The sequence below is a fragment of the Dermacentor andersoni genome, chromosome 5 (genome assembly GCF_023375885.2).
Source record: "Dermacentor andersoni chromosome 5, qqDerAnde1_hic_scaffold, whole genome shotgun sequence".
Lineage (NCBI taxonomy): Eukaryota > Metazoa > Arthropoda > Arachnida > Ixodida > Ixodidae > Dermacentor > Dermacentor andersoni.
Window position 1 is genome coordinate 177,195,621 of NC_092818.1, and position 8,702 is coordinate 177,204,322.

Genomic DNA, 8,702 nt, shown 5'->3' on the forward strand with positions numbered 1-8,702 from the left:
CAGCGACAAGCGCCAAATCGGCTACGCTCACTTGGATTGTTTAATCCGAATAGCCTTCTTGGCATGGTCGGACCGGCTTTCTTACCGGCTATTTATCTAACCGTTTCTGTGGGCCGATCACAAAAACAGTAAGGTCTAAAATGTGGGCCTAACCTCTTTCACAGGTGACTGACATAATTGCCGCAAAAAGCACACACACACAAAGGTAAAAGAAACGCACGCAGCGACCCGGCAACTGTGTCACTCAGTAAGAACTCAGTATAGGTCAACAGTAAGTTCTATTGAAGCTGATTCATATTGCACGTCAATTTAAAAAAAAAGTGGCAGACTCAACCGCAGCTGACGCCTAAGTAATGCGAAGAATTCACGATTTGTAGGGAACGGTTATATAGATAATGTACCTGTTGTCGAAAAGTTATGCGGACATTATAGTTTTTAGTGTTTTAACAATAATAACACACAACGCTTGTAACGACAAGATAAAAAATTGAATGCAAACTAAAACACAGTGGCACATATCGTGTGGGGCCAGTGCACGTGACAGTCGTCTCACAGGCGTACACCTAGTGACATACCAAATAGCCCCTGTGTGGAACATGATCTTAGGCTTCGCCATCACCGGGATCCGCCAACGAGAACGGCAGATAAGCTCGCCCGCCAAAGAGTGGCTGGCTTCGGGGAAGGACATTTCGCCATTATCCTATAAAATTTATGTGAATTCCTCTTCTAATAGTATGCTATTCGCATACGTTGATACTCCTCATAGATGAGTTTAACCCGATTCTCCTTTTTTTTTCTTATCTCCTAATGCGTGCGTAACTGAGCCTATACAAGTACACGCATTAATATCTCGTTTCATCGGGCCTCTATAAACAGCCAGCTGCTGCTTTTTCTTTCACGTCAAATATGTCAAAAGTTAGCTGAGAAATAGCTCCCCTGTAAAGAAAGCTCGTCCCTGCTGACTAGAGCTATGCACAATGATCCGGACTCTATGCATATATAGATCACCTAGAAGTGCTCGAAACGGGCTGACCAGACGTGCACAGTTTAGAAACTCGATGACTTTGGTTTTGCAATAACATAGCCATAAAATATATTTGAACTGCACATTTGACACGAACCTTGAATCCATGACAATTATGGGTTTCAAGACGTAAGCACGTTGCTGAACTAGCAGTACCTATGGCATCGTAATATCATACGACTGGTTGCTATTCCCAAAAACATTCAACTCACCGTAGCACTTCTTCTTGTTCCCAAGCAATGGCAATTACCCACTACGCGGGTATTGACCAAGAAGCAGGTAATTTCAACATTGAACTAAAGGGAGTAAGAACTTAGAAACCAAAAGAAAATATTAAATCAATGGGGCACGTAGCTGCTATTGAAGGCATAAAAAAAGGGGGGAGGGGCAGTTGAGAACGTTATAATGTCTGCAAGCTTGACTAATACAAATAAACAATTAAAAGATTTTTGAGGGCTGGCAATTTGACAAAAATTAGAAAGAGATGTTTTCCAAAATTCAACATGGTAGACGTTTCAAGACCCGTCCAAGTTCAAAAAGACAGGCACACTCAAGGCATCTATGTAAAGCCAAAGATTCTTGCTGCGATTGGCTCATGGATCACGTGTGTCTGCATATGAAGTGTAGTTTTCGACCTATAGATATTAGTAATAAATAGCATGTTATACGAAGAAATCACTCTACTTGCTGTGATTACAGACAGGCTGGATATTACATACATATATTTACATGCAGTACATCATACGCATATAATTTGTTTAGACTTTCAGTGGCGGTCCATATTATTATTATTATTATTATTATTATTATTATTATTATTATTATTATTATTATTATTATTATTATTATTATTATGTGTGGAACGGAGTGTAGTTCTACTGCTGACCGAAACGTGCATAGTGTCACGTAGTAGTGACGGTGAAGAAGGTATCAAAACTGCGATTGACGGAACTAGCGTTTTATTGGGCGGACTTGTGCCCTCAAAAACAGGCTACACTAAAAGGACAACGATAGCGGCGAACACAGTCAGCGATCGTCGAAAATCTGATCAGCGGGTCAAGCGCGTTGGCTTTTATACATCAGTCGTCGAAGGTTCCAGAGTAATCGCTGGTGCCTGCGTGTCTTGTAGAAAATTCTAAACAATTCTCGTCGCACATGCATTCAGATTACACAAGCTTGGGAGACAACAGACAACGGGTAAAAACATCGATAACAATCGAGAAGCTTCCCATACATGCGGGCGCGTCCCGCACTGAGCGATAGCACTTTTTAGACGGTGAAAAGCGGTCACCCGAAGAAGATAAGCAAGTAGACGTGTCGATGCCCCCTCTCAAAAAGCATCGTACCGATGCTACCGACATAACAGAAGAACGAAAAATGGCCCTTATTAAGCAAAAGTAACAAAATAACAAAGAAACAAAGTCCAAAGTAACATAGTCCAAAAGAAAGTGAGTCAGCTATGCAAAGAACATTCAGCTATGCAGAGCTATGTAGAAAAATAAAGTTCAGCTATGCAAAGTCCCAAAGTTTGTTAGCGCTGGTAGAACGGCTTAAGTCGCACATGGGCTATTTCAGGTCGTGAGCGGCGCCGCTGTGATAGCGGAATGCCGATTTGCACGACCTCGTAGTCGAGAGCGCCAATGCGTCCAATGATCCTGTAGGGTCTGAAATAGCATCGCAAAACGTTTCTCGCTTAGTCCTCGACGGCGTATTGGGGTCCAAGCCCAAACACGGTCGTCGGGCTGGTACTCGACGTCGCGTCAAAGATTGTAGTGTTGACTGTCGGTCCTCTGCTGGTTCTTCATGCGCAGGCGGGCGAGCTGCCTGGCTTCTTCGGCGCGCTTGAGATAGGCGGCGACGTCAACATTTTCTTCGTCGGTGACGTGCGTCAGCATGGCGTCGAGAGCCGTCGTCGGGATCCTTCTGTAAACCAGCTTGAACGGCGTGATCTGTGTTGTTTCTTGCACAGCCGTGTTGTAAACAAAGGTGACATACGGAAGCACCGCATCCCAGGTCTTGTGTTCGACGTCGACGTACATCGCTAACATTTCGGCGAGCGTCTTGTTCCGTCGTTCCGTTAGCCTGTTCAACTGCGGGTGATAGGCAGTGGTCATCCGGTGAGTTGTCTGGCTATACTGCAGAATGCCTTGGGTGAGCTCTGCTGTAAAGGCCGTTCCTCTGTCGGTGATAATGACTTCTCGGGCACCATGTCGCAGCAGGATGGTCTCGACAAAAAATTTCGCCACTTCGGCTACGCTACCTTTCGGCGGAGCTATAGTTTCAGCGAAGCGAGTGAAGTAGTCCGTTGCCACGACTGTCCACTTATTTCCGGATGTTGAAGTCGGAAACGGTCGCAACAAATCCATCCCAATCTGCTGAAAAGGTCCGCAAGGAGGCTTGATCGGCTGTAATAATCCCGCTGGCCTTGTCGGTGATGTCTTGCGCTGCTGACAGTCTCGGCATATCTTGACGTAACGGGCAACGTCGGCGGTCAGACGCAGCCAGTAATACCTTTCCTGTATCCTCGACAGCATCCGGGAGAATCCGAGGTGCCAAGTGGTCGGATCGTCATGTAGGGCACGCAGTACTTCTGGACGCAGCGCTGACGGAACAACAAGAAGTACTGTCGCAAGCGGCCTAAGGTGATCGTCAAAATTTCCGGCTAAGACGACGATGTCATCCAAGTACATAAGACAGGTCTGCCACTTCAATCCTGCGTGTACATCACGCGCTGGAATGCTGAAGGCACCGAACACAGTCCAAATGACATAACATTGGATTCAGAGACCGTCTGGCGTGATGAAGGCTGTCTTTTCGCGATCTCTCTCGTCATCTTTTATTTGCCAGTAGCCAGACTTGAGGTCCATCAACGAGAGGTATTTAGCGTTGCAGAGCGGATCCAATGCGCCGTCTATCCGTGGGAGGGAGTATACATCCTTCTTCGGTGACCTTGTTCAGTCGACAATAATCGACGCAGAAACGTACGGTTTCGTCCTTTTTCTTCACCAAGAGTACAGGAGATGTCCACGGGCGTTTCGACGGCTGGATGATGTCGTCGCGCAGAATTTTCTCGACTTGTTGCCTAACAGCTTCCCGTTTTCGCGTCGAAACTCGGTAAGGGCTCTGGCGGAGTGGTCGAGCGCACTCTTCGGTTATTATGCCATGCTTTGCGACTGGTGTTTGTCGAATCCTCGATGACGTCGAAAAGCCGTCTTTGTATCGTCGGAGAAGAGTTCCGAGCTGTTGCTGCTTACTCATGGGGAGACGGATTTATGTCGAAGTCTGGTTCGGGAACTATGGTCGTCGAGGTAGATGCGGCAGAATCGGAGAGGACAAACGCATCGCTGGTTTCCACAATTTCCTCGATGTACGTGATTGTCGTGCCCTTGTTGATGTGCTTGAACTCCTGGCTGAAGTTGGTTAGCATCACTTCCGCTTTTCCTCCGTGGAGTTGAGCGATCCCTCTTGCAACGCAAATTTAACGTTCCAGCAGTAGACGGTGGTCGCCCTCGATGACGCCTTCTACTTCAGCGGGTGTTTCGGTGCCGACAGAAATAACAATGCTGGAGCGCGGCGGGATGCTCACTTGATCTTCGAGCCCACTCAAGGCGTGGTGACTACGAGAGCTCTCCGACGGTATCGCTTGATCTTCCGAGAGCCTTATCGACTTTGACTTCAGGTCGATGATTGCGCCACGTTGGTTCAGGAAGTCCATGCCGAGAATGACGTCCCGTGAACACTGTTGGAGGATAACGAAGGTGGCAGGGTAAGTCCACTCAGGAACCGTTCATTCTTGCCGTGCACATTTCAGTCGGCGTTATTAGGTGTCCTACAGCAGTCCGAATTTGAGGGCCTTCCCATGCAGTCTTAACTTTTTTCAACGGGGCGGCAATGGGTCCCCTCATGACGGAGTAGTCGGCTCCTGTGTCCCCTAAGGCGTTGGCTGCGTAGCCGTCGAGAAGCACGTCGTGGTCGCTGATTCTTTGTGTCGCGTTGCAGTGTCCGATTATCCAATGCAGAAAATTATCCAATGTCCTTCGCTCCAGCATACATGCTGGGCAATCGCACACTATGTATTCCAGCGTTTCAGGCGTCTGACAGTGTTCGCAGTGAGGGCTGTTCGACTGGCTGATGATGAGTGCGTAGTGGTGGATGAAAACAACGCACAGCCGAATCATCCTAATGGCGCTTTGCTCCGCATAAGTTTCGGGGGCAAACGGAATTTACAGTCTGGATGTAGGCGCCCGTGGATGTTGTCGGCGTGGCCTTTTAAGGTCCTGCATGAGTGCCTTGATCGTTGAGTTGGTGTCAGGTCGCGAGTAGGCAATCCGTATTTCATCAGAGGAAGAAAATGCCGATCTTTCCTCACTCTTAGCCAATCACACCACAGTGACCAGGCACCTGAAACGCTGATTTGACATCGCAGAACACCGTTCATTTATGAGGTGTCTGCATTCTCATAAAACGTACAGCCTTCCGTATTGACGCCACTTCCGCAGCCATAGACGTCGATCTGTGGTCCAACTGAAATCGCCGGATAATGCCAAGTTGCATGATAACAAATGCAGCCGCTGAGATGGTGCGACCGAACCATCGGTATATACTTGTACAGTCCCACTGTATGATGTAAAAATATTAAACAGGGTGAGCTGCTTCAAGCCAATGGAAGAAACATGGGACTTGTAACTAGTGGTCTCGGTTTCGTCCAGGGAGGTGTTTCGGAGATATTGGTGGCATGGAACCTTGCAGTTATAAGGCTTGCGCGACATGCAATTGCTTCAGAAAAATAACAGTCAAGGTTATTTCTTGGAAGTGGTAGCAGAGGATGATGTGAGTGTCTGGTCAGGAGGCGCAGATAGATTCGCATAGGTTTACAGGACCTGTACACCTCGATTGGGCAAGTCCGTGCTTCCTCTATTGTGCCCTTAGTTGATGTGCAGCGTGGCAAGCCAAGGCATATCCGCAGTGCTTGTACCTGAAGGCTCTCCAGCGTGCGCAGACAAGATGGCCCCATGTTAGTACAGGCATGCTGTAGCGTAGACAAGTGCCTGGTACACTAGGAGCAAAGTTCGTTCAGAAGGGATCCCTCCCAGTCCAAATATAACACGAAGAACGTGTAGGAAATCTGTTAGTTTAGTCTTAAGAGCAGTAACATGTTTTCTGACCAAGAAAGATTGCGGTCTATTATGACATCAAGAAATATGCGGTGGTTGACCAAAGGTAGCACCGTTCCGTCGACAACAATGTGATATTGTGACAATGATAAGCACGTAAATGTCAACATTATACACTTAGTTGCTGAAAGCTGCGGGCCTTTACGGCACAAGTACTTCACCGTGATGGTAGCCGCGCACGTCGAAGCCTTGCACGCACTTGTGGACGTGCGACCTCAGATGACAAGATACAAATTTCATACCCATGCGTGCTGATATGCGTTTGTCAGGCAGCTCGTCTGCAAGACCCACCAGTATAACATTGACCAATATTGGGCTACGGACGCCACCCTGCGGAACACCCCAGTGAACGTCATGTCTACCAGTTTCGCCATACGCAGTGGACAAGAAAATGCTGCGGCCACTGAGATAACAACTGTACACCTACGCATACATTCGGCCACCAACGCAGAGATATTTAAGAGCCCGAAGAATCGAATGGTGTAACACGTTGTTGTAGGCACCCTTAATGTCCAGAAATGATGCACATGCCAGACGGCAGAGTCTTTTCTCCCGTTGGACAGAGGATACGAGGTCAAACTTGTGTAACGACAGAAACACGCTTTCTGTGGATGTTTTGGCAGGCACCGCGTGTATGTTTTCTTACCTCACGTCATGTCAAGTTCATCTTTAGCTGGCAAACAGTTTAGGAACTCTGAGTTGGAATCTTGTTTTAGAAAAATATTCCGCATTAGCAGAGTGGCAGCTGTGATTGTCTTGGTGCAGCACACATTGCGATGAAATGGCTGTTTATATACCTCCCCCACATCCTATATACCAAGATAAAAAGCTTTCTTTTATTTAATGAATAAGCTCATTATTGTGAAGCTGAGCAAATATCTTCGATCTGCCTTTACTTTATTTGCAGCATCACTGCCAGGAACGAAATGTTTTTGTCTCGGAATGTGTCGGAACGAAATGTTTTTTGTTCTGGTTTTAGTTTCGTTCTATTGAAAAAAGTTCCATTCCGGTGCTGCTCCGGAGCGAAAAAAAAAATGATCTGTAAAGGCTCATAACGGTTTTGGTTCGCAAACAAGAATTTTCGAAGCAAGGTAACGATAAAAACGTAGTATTTATTTTTCTCAATAAGTTTGTCATGAATTCTGAGATCATGCTGACTGCCTTGACTCAAGGCACTGAGCATAATCTCAGAAGCGGTACGTCATCGTGTGTACTTCCCGAGATGCGAGACCGCTTTTCAAATAAAGCGAACTCTTACGAACATAAACGAACGATAGAGCTTCGGTGACAAAGCCTTGTAGCCGCAGGAAACGAAACGATAAGTTCTTCAGCGCGCAAGCCCTGGGTTTTACTACGATGCCGATCTGCTAGTGCAGCGAGCAGCAGGCTTAGATTAGTAGAACGCTCGACCGGCTGTCGCTCGCACTATCCCTGCCTGAGATACGCGCTTATCGGACCCCTGACACACATTTTAGACTGTGCTACAGCGCGAAGCGGGATATGGCACACAGGAAAAAACGAGGACAAGCGCTCCTGTCCCGCTTTGCGCTTTACCACACAGTCTAAAATGGAAAACCAGCTAGCCCAAACCATCACCCTCCTGAGATACGCGCTAATTCTTACGTTGCCTGACGTCGGTTGTTTCGGATTGCCGACTTTCCCGTTGAACCGAAAACGGATCAAAAATATTTTAGTTTCACTCCGAAACAAAATAATAACGTTTCGGTTACGTTTTCGTTCCGGTCAAAAATACCGTTTTGTTTTGTTTTTCGTTCTTGTTTTCGTTCCGTTGCGGCACACTGATCACTGCTTTAATTATCTTGGGCGCCGTACTCTAACTCATATATAACTGACTAGCACGCCGTTGCGATGATATGTTACTACGCCGAAGATATCACATTACAAATTGCAAGGAACGTTGCCATTACCTATTAGAGTGAAAGTACGTGAGGAAGAAAGCAAGCAGCTTCGGCCAAAGTTAAAAGCGGCAGGTTTCGTGCCACACAGACTCATTCGAGCAAGCTTGAATCAGTGCGGACCGATGTTAGTGCAGCACACGCACTTCTGCACGTCATTTCAAGCACACATGTCGCCATTCCGCTATACTGAACAGCTTCTCAATGGTGTTGGGAAAGTTCAACGCAGATCGTCAGCGAAGATCGGAAATGTGTATCGAAATGTCAGTATAAAAATAAAAGTCAGCCGTAAGAGAAAAAACAAATTGTGGGAAAAACAATTGACGGTGATAATCAGTGATAGCGAATAGCAGAACACTTCTTGAAAGCTATTCGCGTTAACGAAGAAATGATTCGCTTGAGGGCGTATATATGTTAGATCACACTTAGGTTGCATTTGTTGTTTCATTGCGCAAACTAGCAGAGACAGAGTAAACTGTATATAAAAGAGCATACGAGCGCAGAGAATTAAGCCGTTAACCACCACATAGGTAGCGCCAGTAGAGGTGAATATATATATAAGCCTATTCGTGACTTATATGTTGTCTC